Source organism: Agelaius phoeniceus, chromosome 11 (genome assembly GCF_051311805.1).
Source record: "Agelaius phoeniceus isolate bAgePho1 chromosome 11, bAgePho1.hap1, whole genome shotgun sequence".
Lineage (NCBI taxonomy): Eukaryota > Metazoa > Chordata > Aves > Passeriformes > Icteridae > Agelaius > Agelaius phoeniceus.
The window spans coordinates 19,208,075-19,225,268 of record NC_135275.1 but is presented as its reverse complement, the minus strand read 5'-3'; the positions used below and the strand labels follow the sequence as shown (position 1 = coordinate 19,225,268).

At 45.0% G+C, this 17,194-nt stretch overlaps 1 protein-coding gene across 13 annotated transcripts in view; it reads left to right on the top strand.

The window, feature by feature from the left end:
* Nucleotides 1-17,194, top strand: part of FOXP1 (forkhead box P1) — a 376,781-nt gene that overhangs the window by 245,028 nt on the left and 114,559 nt on the right. The window contains exon 1 of one of the 13 annotated variants that reach the window (XM_077184576.1): nucleotides 13,544-13,740. The exons of the other annotated variants lie outside the window; for them this stretch is intronic. The gene's annotated coding sequence lies outside the window, so the exon portion shown is untranslated. Of the gene's footprint in view, nucleotides 1-13,543; nucleotides 13,741-17,194 lie in introns of those variants that run through there. 13 annotated transcript variants of the gene reach the window in all.

Sequence of the window (17,194 nt, the reverse complement as noted above, 5' to 3'; positions counted from 1 at the left end):
ATCTGTGTGAGCCTAAAGTGGTTTAGACTCTAATAGCTGACTCCTCATTTTTTTTGGATTTATCTCTGTGCATACACATCTATAAAATAATTTCTGTGTTGCATTTTCCCTGTATCAATGCTCAAAGGTTAATTCTGTAAATACCAAAGTGTTAGGCACTAGTCGCCATAAGGTCCCCTTGTTTTTAGGGATGCATTATTACCTTTTAACGGTGTTTTGTAATGACTTATTTGTAAATGCTGTTGGAAATGCTCTAATTTCTTGATCCTATTATGTTCCTGGATATGAAAAATCCTATTGTAAGGTAATTAGAATGATTCTTTTCTGTTTAAATGTGTGTTCTCTAGACAGTGTCACTCTATACTCTGCACACAAGAACCTTTGTTCCTTAATTAGAAAAAGGACTAGAGCTCATTAATTGTGGGTACAAAGTGATGTCTGCTCAAATGGAGAAGCAATAATACAGTTTAAATAATGATTGATCCTACATTTTAAGTCCAACACTATTTCGTACTGATAGTGATAAATAAGCAACATATAATGCAGGTTGCGAAGCAATGTGTGAAGATTTTTATTGAAAAATCTCTTTTTGCAAGGATAAACCTGTGTCGGGCACAATAAATAAAGGATGGATGGTACATACACGGCGTCTGCCGTTTAGGAAAGTCAGCATTTGTCAACAGAGCACTGTAGCAGTAGCTGAGATACTGGAGTTCACTCCACCCCGTACTTTAGAAAATGAAATAATTGTGAGAGCTGTGCAGTCAAAAGCAGTTTGGATCTTGGCCTTACAGAGCTATTATTGTGATGAAAAGAATATTTTAATTACTGCTCACAAATAGGATGAGTTAGAAATGTTTGAGTATTTTGCAGGGTGTTTTCTTTTGGACACAACTGTACTTTGTTCCCTGAATTTCACCATCTCCCTGCTGTCCCCTTGGGAGGAGAAAGAATGAACTTGTGGAGTTGAACCCAAGATCCTTCAGCAAAAGGCTTTGGTTATGGCTACAGGAACAGAGATGTGCACTGCAGGGTGAGCTCCTAGCAATGGCCCTTCCCAAAAATCAGGAGTGTGTTGTGCTGAGCTTGGCTGTCCTGCTGCCACGGTGGGATGCCAGGATGGTGCCTGTGTTTGGAGTCTGGGTCTTGTCAGCTGAGGCTGGGCTGGGCAGAGCAAATCACTGGGGGTGATGCCCCTGTGCCTCCCCAGCCTGCAGCTCCATCTCCTCCACAAACCCAGCAGTGCCCCTTCCTCCCCTCGCCCCACCTCGTGTCAAAGACTTAAGAAAGAGAAAGCCTGTCTAATTTTTCTAACCCTAATGAAAACATGCATTAACAAGGCAAACCTTTCCCATATGAAGAACAGGAAGGTTGGAAGATGAGGCTTGATTTCCTGCTGTATTTCACAAATCAAAATGGTTAATGCTAAGCCAGGGTGTATATTTCACTCAAAGCATTGAAAGAAACGTGGGGTTTCTTGGTATCCTTCTCTGCTGTATTCCTCTTGGTGAGAAAGAAAAATAGTTTTTAAAAGATAAAAAACCTGTTCTTCAATTGACTATGCAAAAATCTTATTGCAGTATTTATTCCAAACCTGCACACATAATGTTCAGTGAAGGAGAAAACAGCAAAAAACAGTTGTTGATGGACTTAGGCGAGAACTGGATTAAATAAGCATTAGTCTACTGAAGCTGATTACAGGAATATGAAAATGCAGTATCTTAATGGTACATATTTTCATGTGGCAGCTCAGTTGCCTTTCATTTTGCAGCTAATATGTCTATTCTTATGAGTCATTTACTTCTTTAATTACCTTTTGCAGGCAAGGCACCATGGTATATTAATGTGAATGATTTTTACTGCCAGTTTATCATACAATGCCCCAGAAGTTGAAAGGCGTAATTGACTTGGAAGAGCAGCTCATGAAGGAAACAATATTTAGTTGACAGTTTTCCTTGTACTCTCTGTTGACGTTTATGAGTTTACACTATGCTAAAGGAGTAATAAACACAATTTTCTTTCAATAACAGGAAAGAGTCGCTTTTAAAATACATTTGTGGAAAACAGATTTGTTCATTTCTTGAATAATATAAAATAATGCGTTTTCAGTGATGAGATGTATATAAGACTGTCAATTGAATTAAACCTCGGAAGGTGCCTTTATAACCTGCCTTAGAGCGTTAAAAGATATTAGGGTGCATATGAATCAAATCAGTTAGATGAATATTTAAATTATACACAGATTTGGATAAATCATATTCAGATCTGCATGTTAGATTATTTGCTGGCCTTCTCTTGCCACGAAGGGTGAAAGTTTGAAGTAGGAATATGAGGGACAGAGGCTCTGTTTCTGTAGATGGAAGAACTCTCATCAGAAACCTCCTGATAAACCCCGATTAGAGGATTATTGCAGAAACTTTCTATAACTTTCCTAGAGCCAGAGGCTTGAGGAAGGTTTAAAATCAGCTTTGCAATCCGTCAAAGTCCATTTTCTCCTGGAATGCTACTTTTATTGAAATGACCTTGTCAAATCGCAAATTCTTTTTCCCAGGCATCCCCAGGACCGTGTGCAGGTATGATTAATCATCCCATCCCGCTTTAATTAATTTAAAGGCGCCCATGGCCGGGGCGGGAGGAGACGCCGGCTGGCGAGGGCAGCGCTTCCCTGCTCGGCTCGCAGGGAGTTAAACTTTTCACAGTTTTCCCGATTGTTTGCAGTTCAGCCCTCTGCAACATAATGAAAGTTTTCGAGCCATCTGTTGTTAAGCTGGCGGTGAGCAAGGCCAGTATATCCAAACAAAGTGCTGGCCTGCTGTAAACTGAACCTGTCAGTTTAGCATAGCTGTGCTGACCTCCCCGGGCGCGGGGCAGCGGGTACCAGGCACTGGCTGCCTGCTCAGCTTCCAGGGGAACTTCTTGGGGGGACCGTGTTTACTTTTTCCACTTAGCGTTCCTCCCACAGGCTTGGACTAGTTTATACTAAATCTTTAAATTGACTCTGTTCTATTTTTTCCCCCCCCCCCCCCATTCTGAGCTTTCTCCTTTTTTCTTAATGTTTCGAGCTGTGCGGAAAAATAAAAATCTATCAAAAGCCCACAGTGGCTGGAATTTGAGCTTTTAAGGAGGAGGTGATGGGCGAGGGGGGGGACGACACAGGACAACTTCTGTGATTCTATAACTCAGTGTGTGCATGTGTGCCGGCGAGATTCTCTCTCAAAAGAAAGAGGCATGTTCCCAAGTATCCCAGCTTTCTTTCCAGCTCCTATTGTTCCCTTTGTTCTGTATTATTTAAGATCAGTTACTCATTTGCTTCAGAGGATTGGGAATAGCAGGCAAGGTAGAGCAGAGCAGCCAGCATCTATTGTCTTCCTGGGAGCCACAGTTTGAATCCAGAGTGGTTGGAGCAGCCTCCCTCCTGCTTCTGTTTGCTTCTGTTCGAGGGGTTGGTAGCTCCAGCAAAAAGTACTCAAAAGAATTTGAAACTTTTTGGAGTGTAATTGCCAAGATCAGACTAGAAATGCCCTTTATTTGTAGGACTGTGTGGCGGGGAATTGCTTTCCTTTCTCGTTCGTATGAAATATGTGTTAGTTTGGCCTCATCTCCTCTGCCTCAGTGTGTTTGTGCTTTTTCCAGTCTTATATCTCAGACTGCCTTCCCTTTTTCCTTCCTCCATAAATGTTATTTTAATTATTCCTTTTTGTCTGGGATGCAACACATGTCATTTCTCAGCTGGTATTCACTCAATACAAGTGATTTTAACTGTTTTTTTTAGGATTGGCAACAAAACTTGAAGTTCCTGTGCCAGGAAAGTGACTATTTGGTATTACCTGTTTTCAGTGTTTGTTTTTTGGACTAGACCTACAGTAAATATCTTTATGCTACCGCTGCTGCCAAATTCAGTCTTTGCTTTCTACACTTGTGCTGTACCTGCTCACTGGTCTTTGGCTGGTTTCAAGTGTGTTTTACTTACCTCATGATTCTTGGAAAGCAAGCCTGATCGTCAGTGACCCCAAATGCTGCAGTTCTCAGTCAGGAGGAGTTTTGCCTGAGGAGGAGCTGCTGAATTTGTGCCGTGTGTGAAACCAAACTGTGCCTTTGCAAAAGTGCGTCGTAGCTTAACAGTGTGGTGCAAATGCGCTGGAAGCTCTGGAAAAGCAGTAAAAGCTCTAGAAAAGCAGTGAAAGTACTTGGCCTTTCCAGAAAACCCTTCCAAGGACTTGTGCCAGTGCCCACCAGAGGGTAGGAGTGCCCAGGGGATGAGGGGGAAGGAATATGACAGTGGTGAGAAACACTCAATTTTAAATTAAAATGACTGCACTTACGAGGAAACCCCATCCAGCTCTAATCTGTTTGTAAGGTGACTGACACATAAAGTGCTTTTTGTTTTAAGGTAGAGGGAAATGCATTCGGGATAGAGTTTCTGGTATAAATGTCAGGTGCAACGCAGTGCATGCTCACTCAAAAAGTCAAGCAGATAACCTTGGCATTTAGGGACATTGCCTTGTATAAAACGAAATTGTATTTTGTTTTTAAAAAGGAGAACTACATTAAGAGGTCACCTATTAGCTGTGTTTTTGCTAGCTGTCTGAAACTCGGCTCTACTGTCTATTAAACTCAAACCACTATGTAAACATTCCTGTGTTGTTCCTGGTCTCTACAATGGCCAAGGGGATCAGGTTTCACCTGCCTGCACATCTTCAAGCAATTAAAGCAATTAGCTTGAAGCCATTTCACATTCAAGGTCTACTGTGACATTCAAGTCCAGAAGAAGTCTAGGGGAAAAGGAAAAAGAAGAGTATAAAAGGCTGCTGTGCAGCACATGCACACAAATAACCTATGAGGGGGTTTTGGACTTTGCAATAACTTCCAAATGCGGTCAGGAGGCTTCACAGCAGGCAGGCAAAGTTGCTGCTGAGAAAGGGAAAAGATAAAGAAAAAAACACCTAATGATCCTTTAAATTATACCCAAGTTTTGCACTGGGAAGGGAGGGGGAGGAAGGAGAAATAGCAACATGATTTGGAACGATATTTGTGTGAAATAATAGAGTGTTGGCCTTATTTACTGATATTTCTCCTGGCATGGACATCATATTTTTCTTCTCGTTTAGGTGGGGATTTATATTTGGTGTTTACATTGTAAAACTACACTCACTCTGGCTAATGTATCCCTTACAATGACATTCAGCTCAGAGTTTAGTGATTCCAGCAGTAAGTCTTGAAAGCTGCTATTTTTTAAAAGGTTGGAGCAGATTAGTGGTGACCTTAAAAGATTAAACTAGTACAGTTTAAAGATAAATAATCAGCCTTTAGCACATTAGATAGCTACATAAGCATGACAGAAGGTGACTTTCTTACAACAGTTTCAGAATCCAGGCAGCATTTTTACATTTGAAACTTGACTAAGGCAGGGAACAGTGGTTTGCAGAAAGCAAGACATAAACTGATTGCACTACTTGAAATTGGTTAATACAGTTTTAAATCCACAGTTTTCCTGTTGGTTTTATTATTGAGAAGAGGCTAATTTTAAAAGCTATGCCTGCTGCAAAAGAAGATCTTGCTTTGCCATCCCGGAGGGTGTTCTTAATCAGAAATAACCGCAGGCTAAATTATAATGTGGAATCCTGCTGCCCTTTAACCTAACACTGCTGCTCGTTCAGTGTTTGTTAACAAATAGCTCTAAGTACAAAATTGTTTGAGAATTACTTTTTCATTATATTTGCTGACTTCAATTAGAATAAGAAGCGTATTTGGGGAAGAAAAATTAAAAATGTATGGGTTTCTAGAGAAAGTTTCAGCAATTGTTTCCCGGCAAGTGTCGCCTTCGGAACATAACTGTGGACTCCGTGGCACACGTAATTCAATTTAAATAAAATTACCTTCTGAATGAATATTTCTGCACTGGTGGCAGAGGCAGAGCTCAGGAGCATCCCAAGACTCAGCCCTTTTAAAGATGAACAAGCTAAAATGGTGGCAGGGGCTCAGGCCAGGGCCCCTTTTGCACCTTGCAGGGGGATGTAATTCCTAATGAAGAGGCACCAATTCCTCATCTCTGTAGTGCTGGGGAGGGCTGGGCTGTAGATGCGAGTGGCACAGTGTCCTATTTTTATTTCACTTTGAATAACACGTAATTGAAACGTACAGTTGGCAAATTAATTGGTGAGTTGAAGGTAAGAACTGCTGAGTTAGTAGAGACAGCACCAGCCCTGTTCTTTTTTTTTTCTTTTTTTCCCCTTAAGTTTACATGCTGGAGCGGAAACGCCGCGGTGCTCAGAAAGGAGGTGATGCCTCTGTAAAGCAGATCTTTCCAATTTTATTTTTTTTCTAGCTTAGTCTTCTGTTTCTATGATCTGCCTTTTGAACTGTTTTTGTGGCTGATCAGTTCCACCTAATATGTCTCTTGATTTCTGCTATTGTAATACTCAGACGACATGCTGTTCTCTTCATTTTTATAAGCTTTAGATGCTCCTGCCTGTCATACTCTGGCGGTTTATCTTCAGCGTCTGGATTTGCTTTCAGACTTGCATGTCTATCAAGCTGCTGTTGCTTTGAATGTGAGATCAAAAGAAGATGAATTCCAGTAAAAAATTTCCTTGTATGAAGAAAAGATTGGGGGCCTATGTAAACATCCCACTGACAGCTCCCAATGAGTTATTTTAGCAGAGCATTAGCACCCAGAATGACAGACAGTCCAAGACTACATGCTAAATAACAAATCAGTCCCTTCAGTGGCAGCAGCACGTTGCCACAACAGCAATACATTTTCTAAAGGAATCCTGTTCCTCTTTTTTATTGAATATGGCTGTTCGACTGCTCATCTCTTCACGAGCTGCCTTTGAGTGCCAGCCCCAGTTTACTTTTTCTTGACAATATCTGTGTCATGTCACCAATATGACAGCAGACAGGGCTTTGATAATTGGGTGGGGAGACAGTTAGTTAGTCATCTCCAGTTAAATAGGTAGTTTGTTTTAGGGAGGGGAAGGAGACAGCGAAGGAGGGGTGGCATCTGCCGGAATGCTGAAGTTACACTTTCGGAGATGCTGAATGCAAGTCCCTGCACCCAAGACAAGCTGTGTTTTTTGGGCGGTTGTTTATATTTCAGTTCACACAGAGAAAACAGCTCTGCAGCCCGGCCAGCCTCCCGAGCTGGTTTCCAGAGCAAGTCACAGCACTGGCGAGGGTAGGAACGTCAAGTTTGGCTGGACTTCCGTGCAAATCCGAGTTTGCCTAGATACAGAAGCGAGGTGTGCTTCTGCCTGCTGTTTGGTCTGTTTGGGGACATAATTAGTTCTGCCTGTTTCTGCTCACAGATAGGGGGGTTTAATAGTGTGGAGTCACTGGATTTTTTGTGCCGGGTGGAGTGCTAAGCCCAACTTTGAGATTACCTGTGAGCTCCAGCTGATCTCACCACTTTGCAAGGGAAGAATTAGGGAAGGAATGCTTTGCGGTTTCTTTGTCATTTAGTAAAAGCAGAGGTTGCTACTGTGGAGGCAGAGCCCGGTGGCTGCCGCGAAGGGCAGTGCTCCAGCGTCTCCCTCCAGCCTGTGCTCCGGCTGCACGGCACTTCCTGTTTATTCAAACATCTTTTTACCATTCTTCAGCCCCCGCTTCACAGAAACAGCCAGAAACATCTCCAGCGCGAAGACGGAAATCTAAAGGCAGACAGTAAGAGCTCACTCTGTTAAACTCTTCATTTTCTCTGCGAGCGCTCAGAGGAAAGGAGCGTGCAGGCAGGGCTGAACTTTTAACGCGCTGTCTTGCGCAGGCAGCTTGGAGCACAGGAGAGGGGAATTGCTTTGGTTTGATACAAAAGCAGCCAGTTCAGGTTGTTTATGGCAGTGTTGACAAGGGTGGGGTTTTTGGCATGGCGTTGGAGAGCTGTGGCAAGGGCCAAGTCCTCTTTTGGGGTGCCTGTCACCTTGTGGTGCTGCCCCTCTGGCACGGGAGCAGCCATGTGCCACCATCCCCGCTGCTCACCGGGTGCTGCAGCTTCTCTTTGCAGAACTGCCAAAAATACCTAAACAGCAAACCCCTCCAAGAAAAGGAAACATTGCTGCTGCTCTGGGCAGCACGAGTCGCACAGACCCACCGAATGGCTTTTTTGTTTTCCACAAATTGTTTGCATGGTGGCTCTGGCACCGCATGCGAACCAGCCTCGCTAATATTTGTACCAATTTCATGCTAATAAAAATCAGGCTGCTGAGACAAGCATGGCTATTATCTCATTCATATGACTATTGTTTAGACCTGTGGTACTACAAAAGGAAAGGGAAAGCGTGCTCACGCCGGGTAATGGTTGTTAACTTCTCACGTGAGGGATTTTCTCTGCAGTTTTTCAGTATTAATGATTGTTGTTTGAATGGTCTTCAGGGGTTTTTGGAAGATAGAGTAGATCCTCTAGGTAATCCATGTCACAACACGGATGCTGGATTTTTTCCCCTCTGTTCAAGTGACTTAAAAAAACTGCTTGATATTTCTCGGTGGTTTCTTCCCCCCGCAAAAGTCCACTGAAATAGCAGGTAACTTTTTTTTTTGGCAAGCATTCGTGGTGCTCGTATAGTGTGAAACATAAGAGAAAATGGAAAATATGCTGCCTGCCCTATGGAGAAAACCCATCCTCCTTGAGGCTTTTCCTTCCTCTCCAAGATCCAAATACACTTTAAAATTTTAAACTGTAAACCCCCATCTTCCTAGAAAAGAGAGCGAGAGAGAGAGAAATCAAGCTGTGTGTTCAGCCAAACCGCAAGTACAACAAACATATTTTGAAAATATATTGCTAGTCTGGCTTTTTAATGTTCAGAAGTTGTTCTACTTTGCAGGAAAAAAAATGGTGTTTGCAACTGCCTTAAGGACAATTTGTTTAACAGTAGGAGTAATTTCATGGGGAAAATGGAAAGAGTGACTGAAGTTATTTACTCAGATGTTAGTGTAGGTGTGGGGCAGAAAACTCTCTGTGGGAACAGTGGGCTGCTTTTCTTGGTATCTTAGTCTATTTGATGACCATCAAATTTCCCAGCTCACTGGTTTTGTTTTTTCTGGATGGCATGTTTGATTATTTATCAGAAGGGAAAGGGAGTAGCTGAAGCAAATAAACATGTGACCAAGCTGTGTTTTGTTTTCCACTCAGAAGGCCATGCCCTTTAACAGATATACAGAAAATAATAAACGTATTGTTTTATGATAAAAGGAAATTATGTGTATCATTTTCTTTAGCAAGGCCATTAACCCCTTGTGTTCTGTGGTCTCCGCCTTCTGGCAGCTTGTTGGGCTTGCAGCTGGGAATTAAAGGCACTTAAACCCCGCTCTTGCCTGGTACGTTTCCATGGATTACTGCTCCAGCCCTTTGGATTTGCTGAATTTATTGCGTAGTCATACAGCCCTGGTTGTCTCCCCAGTCCTACTTGGGGTGTGACTGACTAAATGAGAGACGCTTTGAATTTTCAGAAGGGTGCTGATTTCCAAAGAAAACCTTGGCGGGAGATGCTGGGATCTTGCAGCCTCCAGTGCTGGTGTCTGTGCAGCGTGAGGGGTTGCAGCTGTGTTTGGTCCGTTACAGACACTGTCAATTTATGGGATTCTATTTTAAATGCCAGGTGTCTAGCATGTAGCATGTAGTATTTCCTTTATAATACCAGCTTTGGACAATGTTCATTATCTTCCCTGGAAAAAAAAAAAAAAAAGAACAACTAAAAACCAACACCCTATAAACTAAATCACTGTCAGGAAGTAAAATACAGGTTTGCTTCATCTCCGGGAAGCATGTTGCATGCTTTAGCTGCTTTTATGGGATTAAAAGAAACAAGTTAAGACTGTCATGCACATGAAAGGAAACTGAGATGTGGTTTGCTTCACATTGTGCAGGTAGGTATAAATTTAATAGACTGACTTGCTTTCAAAATCTCTCTTTGTCTGCCCGAGTCGCATGTCAGTTCCAGCGCGTTGATGAGCTCCGCGGTCCGTAATAGCGCCTGACTGCCGCTGCCCCGCAGGTGCCAGATCGGCAGGAGGGTCCTCCTCCTCCTCCTCCTCCTCCTCAGGGATGTGGGTTTCCTCTGAGGGGTGGCTTCACATCGAGAAAGGGAAAATTTGCCTGACATCTTGAAGTTGTGTTCAAGTCTGTGCATCGCTGGTGGGTCTGGGCAGGAGGAGGTGGATGCTTCACCTTCTGGCTCTGAGGGGTCCCTGGAGAGCCCAAGTGGATGGCAGGGGCTGGAGCTGGGGGTTTGGGTTTGAGGGAGGAAAAAATGGCAGTTGAAATAGCAGGGAGAGGAAGAGCTGGCAAAATAAGGACCTGAAACTTAAATGTGATGTAAAGAAGAAAGAGGAAATGAGCAGCTGGGGCCAGGTGACATGGGCACGGGCTGGGCTGGGGGACATGGCTGGCCCCCCCTGCCCAGAAGCTCCCTGAGGGTTGAGGAGGCTGAGGGTGGGCTGAGGAATGGGCTTTGGGATCAGCAGGATTGAGATACCTGGAAAGACCAAGGGGCAGGAGCAGTTGCAGCCTATTGGACAGGGGAGCTCTCCAGCCCTGGTTGACGTCCTTGGGCAGAAGCCCATGAAGGACCTGTCCATGGGGGAAAATGTCCTCCCAGACTTCAGGAATTGAAGGTTGGTTTGTACCCTGAAGTGTAAACATTTGTACCTTGACTTCTATTTTTATTTTTCCAAAGGTAGCTGTAAATGCTCTCATGACTATCTCTGCAAGTGTCTAATCCTTTCTTTGCATCCTCCCCATGCTCTTGTCCCTGGTGATATCTTGTGACAGTAAGTTCCAGAGAGTAATTATGAGTTGTATATTAAGAAAGGAAAAAAAATCCTTTTATCTGCTGTTTTGTTTTGGGGTTTTTTTTGGTGGCTGTTGCTTCCTGACTTCATTCAATATCCTCTTTCTCTTGCATGATGAGAAATGGCAAAAGCACCAGATGTACCCTCTCAAGCCAAGTCACAACTTGTATACTTGTTATCATCCCCTCTTACTCATCTCTCGCTAAACTAAACACTCCCACCCTTATCAATCTTGCCTCGTATCTGCTGAGCCCTCTAATCATTTTTGTCGCCTCCATCTCAACCTTCCTATTTTTGCTTTACCAGAATCTGTTAAAATTAAGCTTTTTACAAGCAGTTCTAAATTAGGTTGTGCCATAGAAGTGCAGAGATGTGATTTGCAGCTTTAGTTTTCCATGTTTTGGGCTGTCCCAATGTTTTGCTTCCTTCATTCACCCAGCAGCAGCGAGTGTCTGATGGAGCGTGGTGAGATGTCCACAGTCAGGGGCTGTATTTCATGGGCCTCTGAGTACAAGTTTGTCATGCAGTGTTTTGGAAAACAAGCTTAAAATATGTTCCCTGTTTTGTTGACCACACAGGGAAGCGCGCAAGCAGCTGTATGCAATATACTATTTATGTTGTAGCAACAAAAAGGCCCTCTTCCTTCTACCCCCCCCCACCTTATCCCTCTTCTCTTCTCTCTTAAAAAATATGAGAACTTCCCGTGCTTTTGACATCCAAGAAAAACGCGGCTCAGCAAGTGAATGCTCCTCCAAATATTCAAAGGTCTGGTTCACTTTTGCATAAACACAGTAGTTCAGAATCTGATCTCGAGCCTACAGAAATGAGCTGGAAATCCCATAAGATTTTTTTTTTTTTTCATCACTCAGGAACAGTTCAGTTCTGGTTCAGTTTGAACAGGGAGCCAAGATTTGTATCCTTTCTCATTTTACCAGGATGTGTTGGCCCATCCCTCCTTTCTTGCTGGTACAGACCGCTACATGCTGTGAGTCTTGGCATGCCAAAATAAAGAGAACCATTTTTAATGTTTGGGAACTTTTTGCCAGATACTTTTTAAGTGGCTTTGATGAGTCCTGACTGTGACTCTTTAAAAGAAGGGACAGAAGGTGTTTTTGCGGTGTAACCGCCTGAGGATTTCATTTATGCCTCAAAAAAGGGATTTTTGTAGCCATTTTCCCTGTTGTAGCCTCTTCAGGGTTTGCAGGTTCCTGGTGTTGGCTGAGGCTGATCTCTCATCCTACTGTCCCTTGCTGCCTGCCCCCTTCATCCCTGTAGTGTCTCCAAGCATTAAAGAAAATACCTCACCTACCTTTTCCCTGAAATTGTTGGAGTTCATGAATAAATTACAAAACGGAAATTGGGGTTTTTTTGAGGCAAACTCTGTTTTCCCCCTCTGTGGTGCTGGGTCCTCATAGGCAGGGACCTTGCCAGCCATGGGATGGGCTGTGGGATGGCAGGGCAGGGGCATGGAGTCCACTCGTCCTCCCACTGGCAGGAGTAACCTCAGTGCCCACGAGGACCAACTGCAGCAGAGCTGGGACACAGGCAGCTCCACCCTGTGGGTTTGGAAGAAAGGCTTTCTGTTTCCAGTGCCTTTTTCTGGAGGGAATCTCTTTAACTGGTAGCCAGAATTTATTCCAGAGGAAAGAAACTAAACCTGCTGGAAGAAAAATAGAGACTCATCTTCCTTCCCTATGACTGAACTATTCTAGGAGATGCTTCAGCATGAGGTGCATTGCCAGCTCCATTGCTCCAAGTGTGCCCCTGTCACATCAGGGACAGGATGTGAGCCAGGGTTTGTACATGTGGATCTCAGGTCCCTTCTCTTTTTCCAGCATAGGAATCACCCATTAATCACTTGTCCAGACCAATCTGCTGTGATCTTCATGGCCAGCTGACCCTTTTATTGAGTGAAGGATTGCTGTTGAAGCTCCCCTCCGTGACGAGCTGATTGGTAGCCCTTGGGTGGAACCAGCCTTGCAGATTGGCTGCAGCCAAGTGAGGCGCTGGGTACAACCAGCAGCATCTCCCCAGGCTCAGGGCATCCCTGCTGCACCAGTGGAGCTGGGACAGGGTGGGTGGAAAAGGATTATTTAACGAAACAAGGAAGCAGAGGATGAGATGGGGATGGGGATTGTTTGAATCCAAGATGATTGAGAAGGCTGGACAGCAGGAATGCTTCACCAGGTTATGTTGCATCTTAGCTGTGTCTCATAGCAGAGCCCCATGTCCTGCCTGTAGGTATCCTCAAAGTTCCTTTCTGCACTGCCAAGAGCAGTGTTGGGGCTCTTGGCTGTGTCATTCTGTGTGTGGCACAGGGTCAGGGTGGTGGCAGTGGGGAAAGGAGCACGTAGCAGCTCATTTCCCAGTTCTGGAGGAAGATGGAAGAGCTGGGCACGAATGTCAGAGGGAATAAGTGCTGCAAGAACATCTGCTTCTCTTTTTTGCATCTTCTACATTTTATTCCTCCTCTTCATTTTGGTTCCTTTCCTATTCTCTAGTTGGTTCATCTCACCTCCCCCTGTTCTGTTCCTCCCAGAGGAACAGCACTACCCACTGCTGTCGCTTTGCACTATTTTTTATTTTTTTTCCCTTTGCATACTGCTCCTCTCCTCGCTGGTTTCCACACGTTGTGCGGCTCCTGAGCCTGCCGGAGGAGAACTGCAGCAGGGCTCCCCTCCAATGTGTCTGCCTCCTACCACCGCTCCTCTACATCTGCTGCTCCAGGAGAAGAGAGTGTCGCAGGAGAGGAGGTAGAGGAGGCAGGAGTGGGAGAGACATGAAGCATCTCTGAAGCTCGGGTGCATCCGGGCTTCCGAGCTCGAGAGCTGCATCTTGCCGCTCTGCTGGGAGCAGCTGTGGAGTGGAGCGGGGTGTGAGGACAGATGGGAGCTGAGAAAGAAGAGAGATTGCTGGCTGAGTCTAAATTCCCCCTCGTCCCACCCAGGAGAAACAAAGGTACTTGCCTTGTGAGGCTGAAGGGAAGCAAGAAGCCCTTTTGGGAGGTGGGCCATGCTCCGCTGGGAGAGGCGCCTGGAGCTGCTGACGGGGAGATTCCTCAGGGCCTGGAGGCAGCATGAAATTTGGGGAGAAAGATGATGGGAAAGCTGCATGCCTGCTGCTGCAAAGCTGTGCTTTGCCCAAACCTCAGTGGGGAAGTTGAGGAGCAGCGGTAGCTTGCAAGGGTATGGCTGTCAACAGTCAACACACAAGCTCTGGGACCAGTGTAGTGTGATGTTTGCTCCAAGGGCAGATTTTGCCCTTAAAGTTTCTCCCTTCTCTTCTCTCTCTGCTTGCTTGTTTTGTTCTGTTTTGCTGTTTATGACCATAACTGAAACTGTGGACAGAATATGATGTTGGCTGGCAACTAACTTTCCAGATTTATTGCTTGGATACGTCCATGGCCACAAGACCACCTCTGATTTCAGGGAACTCTTCCTTCTTCCTTTCTCAAGTTGCTCTCCCGATAAGCAGCTCTGTCCACCTAGAAAGGCCCAGAATCCTTAGGAATCTGTAAAAACACATGGGATTTTGTTTTGTGCTCTCCTTGCAACTTCTGGGTGCATGTTTATCCAGATATTTCGGAGGCAGTCCGTTCATTGCTGACCAACTGCCCTGGGAATTGGCAATTGAACAGGGCACCCCTTGCTTTTGCATCCTCATGGCTGCTGCTCATCTCCCCACCGTCCAGTGTACATTCCTTTCCATACATCCTAAAGTTCCCTGGATTGATCTTTCCATGCCTGATAAACCTCAGGTTCGGTAGCAAGCTTCCCCTGGTGTTAGAGCCAGGCCTATTATAGCTGTAGGTCATTATATTTCATTAATAACTGATTGATATTAATAACGGTTGGAGCAGATGGGAAGGGAGGAGCTGGAGCACTTTTTCTTCAGTAGGAATAGGATGATGGAAAAAAGTTGGAGAGTTGCTGCCTTGTACTGGCTGCAGTGGTGGAACAAGTTAGCAAGAGGCTCCATGCGACTGGATCCTGTTACTGTTTTCCTTATGTACTGACACTGTAAGCAAGTATATGGCATTTAAGCAGCATTTCTATTTTTAAAGTTCTACCCTCTTTTTCCAGTGTATTTCCCTTCCCCAGCCCCCTTCCCGAATCAGGAGTTTCTGGCCACATGAAGTGAGAGGCAGGGCTGCATTTTTACCCTTCGTCAGAGCTTGCCCAAAGAGGATGGTGAAACTGAAAGGTCAAGGTGCTTGCATGGAAATGTTGAATTACAACAGTAACTGGGGTGATAACAGTGCCCAGTGTTCTGGGCAAACAACAGCTGGGCAAACAAGTCACGTTCTGTCTGTCTTGCAATAAAATTGTCTTGGTCATCTCAAATGTGTACTTTTTTTTCCCCTTCTGGTGCTTAAGTGGTTGGGAAATAATAAATGGTTGCCACTTCCCTAAGCACAGGGAGAGGGCTTTTCAGTGGGGCTTCCCACTTACGCTGTGAATGAAACAGGCTTGATTCATCTCACAGTTAATGTACTGTTAACATTTTTCCTGGGTTAGGTGTCACCCAGTGTTGACTCTCAAATACCATTCCAAGTTTGTGCAATGTCTCTCAAGCTCTGTATTTCAGTTGCCTTTTTACTGATCTCTGTTTTACACCAGAAAATCTCCTTATGTCTGGGTGATTTCCTAATGGATAAGAAAACACCTTGGGAGTTCATTTACTGTATCTTGCATTTAGGCATAGGATGACTTGGTTGGTAGGCATCCTTTTCCTGATGTTGTCCTTCCAAATCCATGTTTATAGTGACTAAAACCCATGGAAGATTCATTTTCAGGGGGATGCTTTCCTTTCTCTTTTTTTTCCCAGTAAGTGGGAGGATTTCCCCTTTGTGTTTTGGTGCAGAGAGGAGGATGGTTACTGCTGCTCTGTGATTCACTGCTGGAGGCCAGGATTGGTGTCTCGGTCCCTGGGTGTCCCAAGAAGCTCTGTCCAGGCTTGCAGGCTCTTTGGGCAGGTAACATGGCCGCTGGTAAATACAGAGCCAGGTATTTGAAGCATCTCTGTGCTTTTGGAGGCTCTTGGCATCTCCACCTTACAGGAAGATGCTGTTGTCTGGACATACAAACACGAGCTGCTTTTTCATGGCCCCTGGCAATTGTTCACTTGCAAGCACGTGGTGGAGATTTAAGATATAACTATGGCAGTGGGGAGGAATGTGTGATAAGAGCTTGGAGATGTCAGAGCACCTGCTTGTGAGGAGAGGGCCACGTTAGCAGAGCTGTTGGCTAGCAGTAAACAGTCGTGGCACCCTTGTTTCAGGACTTGGCAGCAGCAGGAGTTGAACCGAATCCAGCTTTACTCTCTACTGCCTGTTCAGTAAGTTGAGGACAAGGCAGATGATTAAGGAAATGTGGGGAAACTGCTACAGAAGCTTTTGGAAAGATAAGAGACTTTGGTCTCCATGTCTGACAGTCTGGCACTTCTCACTAGCATTGAATTCACATGCAAATCAAAGGCAACATCTACTCCCACAGGAAGCTTTATTAATGTACAGGCCTGCTTGCGAATCTCCGTGCTGATGAAGGTTGTGGGACTGACTTCACTCAAATTAATTTCCCTGTCTATCCTTGCCTGAGCACTGTGCAGCACCGGCAGCCTCAGCAGGGCTCCCACGCCAGGGATGAGCTCCGTGCAGGAGCAGCACTGCCTGGAACCAGGGAAGAAGGGGGCAGAGGTGTGATGCTTCTTGGCTTGGCTCGTGCGGCTGTCCACAGGGCCCGAACTGACATCAGCAAAGTAATTCCATGAAGGCAAACCTGAAGGGGCTTGAAGTATTTTGTGAGTGAGAGGAAGGAGGGTCAGTGTATCCTGAGCCAGTCATCTTTATTGTACATGTCCTGTCATGTGTGAGGAGTGTTGATGAGGCTTGGAAGTGGAAAGGACAGGACTGAGGGAGGAGGAAGGAAAGGCTGAGCAGGGAGAAGTAGAAAGGCAGAGGGATGTGGGATTGCTGGGTTCACTGTACCACCAGGGACTTGGTAGCTCCTTGATGCAGATGCTCAGTAAGAAGCATATCTGAGCTATACACAGCCTTCCACATCTTAAACCCCAGCTCATCTGATGCTCAGCTTTCATTGCTGTCAGTTATTTTTGAGTGAAAAAGCAAAATCTTGAGAGGAGAAATGGGAAATGCCATTTCAAGCTGCAATCCCTGGAATGTCAGCATGTTGCCATCTCACTTGCATCTACCTTGTTTTTTCCCTTTGATGTTCCTGTCCATCCTGGCTGCTTGTATCCCTGATGCTCCCTCTAGCCCACTTTTATTCTTTCTAATCCTTTCCTTCCTGCCCTGCTCCACCCTCTGTGTTGGTCCTTCCTTCTTGCCAACTGTGGTCCCACCAGGTTTACACCAGCACGGGTGGCACCTAGACATGGATGGGGTGGTGTAGAT